The 9,557-nt window shown below is 44.3% G+C and overlaps 1 pseudogene; it reads right to left on the minus strand.

The window, feature by feature from the left end:
- Positions 1–454: 454 nt before the first annotated feature.
- On the minus strand, positions 455–2,538 carry LOC133095645 (ferritin light chain-like; annotated as a pseudogene).
- Positions 2,539–9,557: the final 7,019 nt, after the last annotated feature.

Consider the following 9,557-nt stretch of genomic DNA (forward strand, 5'->3'; position numbering starts at 1 on the left):
CTGCACCACCAGGGAAGTCCCCCTAGGCCTTTCTTATTCATCTGTAACAAAGGGGAACTCTATTTCAAAGAAAAAAAATAATTCCTATGACATGTGTTCACTGTAATTACAAAACTTGGTCAGGATTATATAAAATCTGAGCGTGGTTCTCCCAGTTGTGGAAGGCTCAGGAAGTTAGATTTCAGAGTCTACAGAGGGAGCTGAGAAGGGGGCTATTTTTGTCTGGTTTTTTTCCTAGCTGTAGCCCAGCTTCTACAACACTGCCTGGCACAAATGGGAAACTCAATATTCCTTTTTTTTTCTTTTGGCTGCCAAAAGCTTTATTTCCATTTGGTCCAAGGCTTGGGAGAGGGCTCCAGGGTGGTTAAAAAGCTGCCTAGTGCCTGCAGAGAAGGCTTCAGGCAGAAGCCATGACCACAGGGGCTCCTCAAAGGCCGCTGGGTTTCAGAGGCTCCTAGTCATGCTTGAGGGTGAGCCTTTCAAAGAGTTACTGGCCCAGCCCAGCCTGAGGACCAGCCAGCCTGCGGAGGTTGGTCAGGTGGTCACCCATCTTCTTGATGAGTTTCACCTGCTCATACAGGAAGCGGCTCTCCAGGAAGTCTCAGAGGTGAGGGTCTGTGCGGGCAGAACCCAGGGTATGCAGGTCCAAAAGGGCCTGGTTCAGGTCCTTCTCCGTGAGAATGGCGGCTTCCATAGCGTCCTGGGTTTCACCCCACTCATCTTGAGATGGCTTCTGCACGTCCTGGAAGAGGGCGCGGTCGCTGCACTGGTTTTGTATTTTCAAGAGACGTTCAGTGCCTTAGCGCTTCTCCTTGGCCAATTCACGGAAAAAGTGGCCCACACTCTGAAGAGCCCCATCGTCGCGGTCGAAATAGAAGCCCTGAGAGAGGTAGGTATAGAGGGCCTGCAGATGCAGGTTGACCAGGCGGTTGACGGCGACCTCCACCTCGGTGGAATAATTCTGACAAATCTGGGAGCTCAGGGTTGATTGGTAATAAGGAGTTAACCTCCAAAAATGGTGTTGGTTGGTTCCAGTGGCCGAGGGTAGCTGAGTGGCTGATTCCAAAGGTTGCAACTGGAAAAAAGGTTGGAGGGCGGTCGGAGGCTGGAACAAGGGGTATCCCTTGGTCCGTTCATTCTAAACACTGTTGAAGCAAGAGACAGATCCTCAGGCCTGCCGCGCGACCTGCCGGAAACTCAATATTCCTAAAGTCAGTTAGTGAGCAGCAGTAAACTCAATATTCCTAAAGTCAGTTAGTGAGCAGCAGTCTAGTCACTTCCAGCCTCCTCCGTCTCCACCACCCACCCCCAACCCGCCGCCAGCCTAAGCTCTCCTTTCTCCCCTCCTCCCCCTGCCTAGGACCACCTCTGAGCTAAGGCTGCGATTGGGACACCTGCAAGTGGCTTCTCCAAATGGCCAGGGCTTCCTCACAGTGTGGTGGCTGGGTTGCCAAGGTGAGCATCCTGAGAGAGAGGGAGCCACACAGAAGCCACGTGGCCTTTTGTGACGTTGCCTCAGAGGTCAAACACTGTCACTTCCACTGCATTCTATTTGTCGAGGCAGTTACAAAGATTTTCTCAAGTTCAGAGGTAGGGAACATACCTTCTCAATGGAGGAATGTCAACATCACATTGCAAAAACCAAAAACAAAACATGTGGGGTGATACAGATATGGCAGATTGCATTTTCCGAGGGATATATATATACATGCCATGACACTCAAGGCTTCCCTTGCTTTTACATTATCAGACATCCGGCACTCTGCCCTGCACATTCTTCGTGCAGCACTTAGGAGCTCTGCAAGGAAAATATGAACAGAACGCCTCTCCTTCCCACTCCTGCCCAAACTCAGGACTGGGGGACAGGGGTGCAAAAGTGGGACATTGGGAATGTTTATCTCAGAAGGTAGAGGACTCACTTGGGCTCTGGGTGACTTGGGAGCAAAGCCACACACAACCGTCATCACTATCACCTGTGTCAGCATACTATTTCTGTCCCTTTCACTCCTCTTTTTCATTGTTTATTTGTCATAGGTGTTTATGTTATAGGGAATAAATCTTCCTGGGAAAGAAGACATTATCGTACAGTGTTAAATCTCCACTTTCATGTATTTATGCCAATGCTTGTGGCCTCATTAGGAATTTTAAGCTGAATTCACTTATGCCGGGTGGCCCATTTGATACGAAGTGAATTTCAGACTAGGTCAGTACTCAGGCAGTCATTCACCTCAAAGTCAGGGTACAATTCAATTCTTTTTGATATCAATGGATGTATTCTTTAACCAGAGTTAAAATAATCTAAAAGCATCTTCCAACAGTACGATTCGAATGAAATAACATCCAGAGTGCTTAGATTGGAAAAAATGGCATTATTCAATTTCCAAATACAGTAACTCGAATAATGAATTTGAAGAACTCGTTCTTGCTTTATTATTGGTACGGCTTCGTAACTGTCCTTTCAGTTCTCTTTTTCTTTGTGGGAAGATGGGGGAGGGGTGGCTAATGCAAAAGCAGAGGCAGCATCTTATCTTACGCCATAACTGCTTTCCTGTGTCCTAAACCCTCAAGAGGGCTTTCTGAAGAAAAAGGGGTGAAAAAAATTAAACCTTATCCAGTGGAATTTACAGAGCTAGAAATAAAACAGCCTTAAAAGTTGTAACAGATACCTTTTTGGTTTATAACCACATTCTCTAACATCTGTTGAGGGACATTTTCTGACCAAAGGGTCTGTCAGTATCAATAAGGAAAGATGTGTTCCTCATTGTTCTAGAATCTACGGTGTCTAGGGTTATTGAAATGGATATCTACTGTAGTTCATACCGGAGGATGGAGAGGGAGATTATAGACGGAAGGAAAAGGGGACGTGGATTACAGTTTGGACTTGCCCCTGGCCTTGCTTTGAACTCTCCCTAGCTTTTTGGAACTTAACCAAGATCAAACAGGCAGTTGCAGCCAGCTCAAGGCCTCTGGTTCTCCGTATAAATTTAGGAGTTGATTTTGAGGTTAAGATTATGAAGTTTTGTGGTAACTTTAAACTGGAAAGTATTGCATTCACCTTTTATATTCCCCAAAGAAAGAAGAAATGCCCAGCCATGTAATGAAACTCCTTTCAATCTGACCATTGTGTTAGGAACAGATTTCACAGTGAGGGAATCTTTGCAACCAGACTCAAATGTTTCCCATTAAGGCCCTGCACGAGTATAAACGTGCAAGGGCCCGCTGCAGAGTGTGCCATTCTCCAAGCAAATGCACACGCTTGGTGACTTGGATAGGGTATCAAAAACAGATCCACTGTGCAACACTTGTTTGCACTTCTTATTGCCATTGCTTAGAGCCTAGACAATGAGAAAGAAAACTCCCTCAACCTCTTGGTGGTGGCGGTGGGACCTACCTGATTAGGCAGAACGTGTGTGGGTCAAACTGTTGCAGCCTTAATGTCTGAATCAGAATTGCTTGCTTACAATGGCTACGACGTATCTTACTAGAATCCTTCACAGTTTAGCAAATTTTGCTTCGAGCTAAAATAAGTGCTAGGAAGTGGAGTTTAAAATGATGCACAGAGTTTCAGACTATCAAAACAGGAGGTTCTATTCAGAAAATGACTTTTACTAAAGTTGAAGAAAACTACAATACAGTTACAGAAAGTTTCAATCTGTTATAAGATGGCTGTTAGTCTGATTATTTTTGAGGGGTGGGGGGACTTTCCTTCCCCTTGTCTTAGAGCAAATGACAAAAACAAGCACTTCTTATAAAATAGCTCCATACAAGAGGGTGTTAAGGCAAATTCAAGTCCCCAGGTATAACTAAAATCATGCTAATAAGAACAGAAACAAGGGCACTTATAATATGCTCTTATCCCAGACTTCAGGAAAGTTCGTAGATGGTGTCTTATGAATCCTTTTTGAACAATAGGCATGGTTATCTCCACTTTATCATGGGGCAATCAAGACATCCAAAGATAACTTGCCAAGGTCATAAGATTCCTCAGAGCCACCACCAGAAAAGAGAACCCTTAACAGTGCAAACGCTGCTCAGAAATCAACTTTGTATGCATACTGCTAGGAGTAACTTTTGTAGACAGTGTACTGACTGAAGGAAGTGGTGAAGCAAGAGGGAAAAAGAATAAAGGGGAAAATGAAGGCTGATCTGCGACTCCTCAAAAGTTATTTCTACAATTATTCAAAAGGAGACAAATTAATTATACTTCAATTTAAAGAAAGAGAGAGACCATGTTTCAGTCTTATAAAGTTTGACATAATTTAAGACATAATTTAATACAACTTGCATTACTCAAATACATACTTCTAAAAGTTTCCCCTTTCTTTTGTTTTTAATTGAAGTATAGTTGATTTATAATATTGTGTTAGTTTCAGGTATACAGCAAAGTGATTCAGTTATACATATTTTCTCAGATTATTTTTCTTTATAGGTTATTACAAGATATTGAATATAGTTCCCTGTGCTATACAGTAAATCCTCGTTGCTTATCTGTTTTATGTATAGTAGTTTCTGTTAATCCCATACTCCTAATTTATCCCCAACCCCAGTTTCCCCTCTCTAATTGCAGAATTTAAAATTATATTGAATACTTTCACCTAATGTTTCAAACTTACAGCAGTCGCCTTCAGCATTTTTTAAAATTAATTAACTTATTTATTTTTAGTTGCGTTGGGTCTTCGTTGCTGCGTGCAGGCTTTCTAGTTGCGGCGAGCAGGGGCAACTCTTTGTTGCGGTGCACGGGCTTCTCATTGCGGTGGCTTCTCTTTGTTGCAGAGCATGGGCTCTAGGCACGCAGGCTCAATAGTTGTGGCACGTGGGCTCAGTAGTTGTGGCTCACGGGCTCTAGAGCTCAGACTCAGTAGTTGTGGCTCACGGGCTTAGTTGCTCCGCAGCATGTGGGATCTTCCTGGCCCAGGGCTCCAACCCGTGTCCCCTGCATTGGCAGGCGGATTCTTAACCACTGCGCCACCAGGGAAGCCCTCGCCTTCAGCATTTTAAAGTAACATTTTAAAATGATTTCAATGTGTATTATGTCATACAGACATAAGTATACTGTTACTTTCTTAAATATTGCTATCAAAAAAACATATACAGTAAAAAGACATTTCCACTACTCAGTATATTCAGAGTTTGGAGAATCGATTTACAGTGTTGTAGGAATTATTTCTGTTGTCTGGAATTCATCCAAAGAGCCACTCCTACTTGGTTTGGTTGTTTTTTTTGTTTTTTTGTTTTTTTATTTTTTATTTATTTATTTATTTTTGGCTGTGTTGGGTCTTCGTTTCTGTGCGAGGGCTTTCTCTAGTTGCGGCAAGTGGGGGCCACTCTTCATCGCGGTGCGCGGGCCTCTCATTATCGCGGCCTCTCTTGTTGCGGAGCACAGGCTCCAGACGCACAGGCTCAGTAATTGTGGCTCGCGGACCTAGTTGCTCCGCGGCATGTGGGATCTTCCCAGACCAGGGCTTGAACCCGTGTGCCCTGCTTTGGCAGGCAGATTCTCAACCACTGCGCCACCAGGGAAGCCCGGTTGTTGTTTTTTAATTTGTTTTGCAGGGGGGTTGGTTTTTTTTTTCCCTGCAACTTAAATTTTCTTATTTGCTAACAGTATGAGTGATTAGAGTAAGGAAGGGGAAGAGCTGACATTTTTCTCACCTGAAAGCAAAACCAGCATCCAGCAAAACTCTTTCTTCTATCCTCTCCGCATTCTTTTTGGTCCCAATTCCAATCGTCTTAGACCATCACCAAAATGCTCACTGACTCCAGTTTAAGGTAATATTGACCCAGAAGTGTGTGCATTGTAATAGCGAGACTTTTGAGGTCTAACAATTTTCCAGGGTCCAAAGGCCATCATTTGTAATGGTTAGGATTTCAGGTGCATTGACAGATAGTGGGGGACCATCTTTGAAACCAGAGTCGATTCCCCTCCATTCATGTTACAGAAGTAACTTCTTATGTGTAAGGCAAGTTCTGAGTACAGGTTTTGATTATTTTTTAGCTTGTCTTAAAATTTTAAAACCTATCAAAGCTAGAAAGTGGTCTACCAAAGAATAAGGGTCATGGACTCTCCAAGTCCTTGAATTTCAAACCAGAGACAGATGATCCCCTTTGACCTCCGGGGGCCCTCCTCACCCCCACTGCTACAGGGGAAAGGGGGAACAGCAAGAAAAGCGAGAAAAACTACAGGCCTGACAACAGGATTTGCCAGGAAGCTGTGTTCCATCTAGAACCTCTCTAGACACACGGATTGCTGATGCCTGTACGTCCACAATTAAAGATCCCTTCCTCCCTCAATACAATGAAAATACCCTGGTAAAAGGTCACGTCTTATCCAATAACATGACAGCATATCTCAATACCGACAGCATAAATACTTAAGGTGTTTGGTGAAACTCCAGATTCCTGGACTTCAACACGGAATCACTGAATGAGGATCCTGGGCACCAGGGCCCAGGAATCTGAATTTATAACCCAAATTCTCATTTGATCCTTACGCACAGTAACATGTAAGAACCTCAGGCTTCGGGACTTCCCTGGTGGTCCAGTGGGTAAGACTCCTCACTCCCAATGCCGGGGACCCAGGTTCGATCCCTGGTCCAGGAACTAGATCCCACATGCCACAACTAAGAGTTTGCGTGACACAACTAAGAGTGTGCACTCTGCAACTAAGAGTCCGCATGCCGCAACTGAGAAACCTGCATGCCACAACTAAGAAGTCTGCATGCCAGAACTAAAAGATCCCGCGTGCCACAACTAAGACCTGGTGCAGCCTAAGTAAATAAATAAATAATAAAATAAATAAATATTAAAAAAAAAAAAAAAGAATCTCAGGCTTAGAGCTGGAGAGAAATAAGGAGGAAGCAAGAACAGAAGATGTGGGACCAGGGTTGTATGTAGAATCAAAGGTAAACATCATAAAGTATGGCCTATTTGACAATTTAAGCCAGTCTTGGAAGACACAGAGAAGGCCAAAAAGTAAAATCAATGAGAAAAAAGGAAGGAAAGAGGGCACAAGTTTTATGGACCTGCCATGGGCCTCTGAAATGTTGTCCTGCATTAAATAGGTCTTGGCCACCTCATCAAGGAAGGAGTTTTGTTGTGGCTCTTCCTTTTTTATTTCCTTTTTATATAAAATGATCCCTTTCCTTACGCACACAGAATTTTGCTATGGAAACATGGGTTTTGTGGAGAGTAAGAAAGGTATTTTTTACAAATGAATGCTTTGTACTTACTAATCCCATATTTTTTCCCATATTAGTTTCTTCAGGGATTTCGACAAAGATGGTATTTTGTCAGGTTCTTCTTCTTTTTTTTTTTTTAAGAAACACCTCACTTAAAATAAGCAAACGTTTTTATTCACACAAGTATCTTTTACTAACTCTACCCAATATTAGAAGCTTTGTAGGCTCCAAAGACTATCATGATTAACCTTCTTCGGATGAAACTTTAAGGATGTGCTTTGAACCCACAGAAGAAATTAAATGCACAGTTAAGACTGATTTTCATCATCAAGTTGCAACAGGGAATTGTCTTTAAAGCCATCTTCTGCTGCCTTCATTAGAGTTTTGATCTCTTGCTGCAAATATATATTCCTTTGTGGGTTTAAGGCAGATATTGGATATCCTTTTAATCTATATTTATTAAGCAAGCTATTGATGAGTCTCATTCTGCCACAAATTCATGAACGAGGTTCCCGTGACCACCCTAGTGGGAGTCTTAACTGAATACAACATCTTCAGGATAAGTGGCCATTTGTCACAAGGTAATGGCTTTTTTTTTTTTAATCGTGAAAGTTAAAAACACATACCACTTTGACTTTTTTACATTTTGACTTGTTCCACAAGCCCCAATCAGCCAGCAAATAAAAAATGTATGCCAATAATAGAACACCCAAAGAAACATCTGTGCTCCCCACCCTGCCCCCTACCCCCACCCCCTTTCCTTTTCCAAAAAACCTCTCCCAATTTAGGACCTTCTATATGTATCTGAGCCAAGTTCCTGATTGGAAGAAATTCTGACCTAGAAAGAAGGAGGGACAGTTTCCCTGGTTGTTGTCAGCTTTATTCACTACCCCTCTGTTCTGCATCACAGGGGAACTGACCCGCGAAAGCGCCACCTCTCAGGCCCCCTTGCCCCTGGCATCGAGCTCCTTTCAGTCAGTGCGGGCACTCGATGGAGACTGCGGAGCAGGAGGAAAGGAGAAGTCAGAGAATTTTCCCCCTTCATTTCTGTTTTAGGCAGCATCTTTGGCCGTGGCTGCACCCCCTGCGGCTCCCCCCAGGGCAGCCTCGCATTGGCTGAACTGAGTTGGAAGCCAGTCGGCAAGGGAGTCTGGGAAATGCCTCTGCAGATCAGCCCTTTGTGCATGGTCCAGAGCAGATCAGGGGAATTATGAGGCCTGGATCTGAGAACAAACAGCCAAATGACCAGCCCAGAGAGCTGAACTAAGTAAGACTCACTGGCATCCTCTTTAGCTCGGTAGGCCAAAGAGTGACAGTTGACTCCAATTCATCCACTCAATATTTACGGTGCATTGACCAGGTGTTAGGAGTTGTGCTAGCTTCTTTTTTTATATGTATATTTATTTATTTATTTTTGGCCGTGTTGGGTTTTCATTGCTGCGTGCGGGCTTTCTCTAGTTGCAGGGCGTCTTCCTTGCGGCGCGCAGGTTTCTCATTGCGGTGGCTTCTCTTTGTTGTGGAGCATGGGCTCTAGGCGCGCGGGCTCAGTAGTTGTGGCTCACGGGCTCTAGAGTGCAGGCTCAGTACTTGTGGCACACGGGCTTAGTTGCTCCGTGGCATGTGGGATCTTCCCCGACCAGGGCTCGAACCCCTGTACCCTGCACTGGCAGGCGGATTCTTAATCACTGCAGCACCAGGGAAGTCCTGTGCTAGCTTCTAAGAATGCAAAGATAGAGAACATATGGTCCCAGCTCTCACCATCTTTGGTTCGAATCCCAGCCCTACTCCCTTCTAGTTGGCTTTGGGCAGCTGACTTGACCACTCCAAGCCACCTCCTCCTCTGCTGTCAAACAGGGAAGATAATAGTATCAACTTCCTAGGTGTTTTTTTTTTTTTTTTTTTTTGGCTGCATTGGATCTTAGTTGTGGTACGTGGGCCTCTCTCTAGTTGTGGCATGCAGGTTTTCTCTCTGTAGTTGTGGCGCGCAGGCTCCAGGCCACGTGGGCTCTGTAGTTTGCAGCTCACGGGCTCTCTAGTTGAGGTGCTCGAGCTCAGTAGTTGTGGTGCATGGACATGTGGGATCTTAGTTCCCCAACCAGGATCGAACCAGCGTCCCCTTCGTTGTAAGGCGGATTCTTTACCACTGGACCACCGGGGAAGTTCCTCAACTTCCTAGGATTGTTGTAAGGGTTCCATGAGATCGCTGCTTCCAGTAGACATTCAGTAAGCATTTGTAGGATAAAATTGTGCCTAGTGAGCCAGACACTTAATAAGTAAAACGAAGTTACACTTCACTGATTGCCTCCCCTGTGCCAGACACATACATACATTACTTTAATGCCTACAACCACCAGCAAGGTGGGGTGAACAAGCAGTTTC

This window comes from Eubalaena glacialis, chromosome 7 (assembly GCF_028564815.1).
Source record: "Eubalaena glacialis isolate mEubGla1 chromosome 7, mEubGla1.1.hap2.+ XY, whole genome shotgun sequence".
NCBI classification, from domain to species: Eukaryota; Metazoa; Chordata; class Mammalia; order Artiodactyla; family Balaenidae; genus Eubalaena; species Eubalaena glacialis.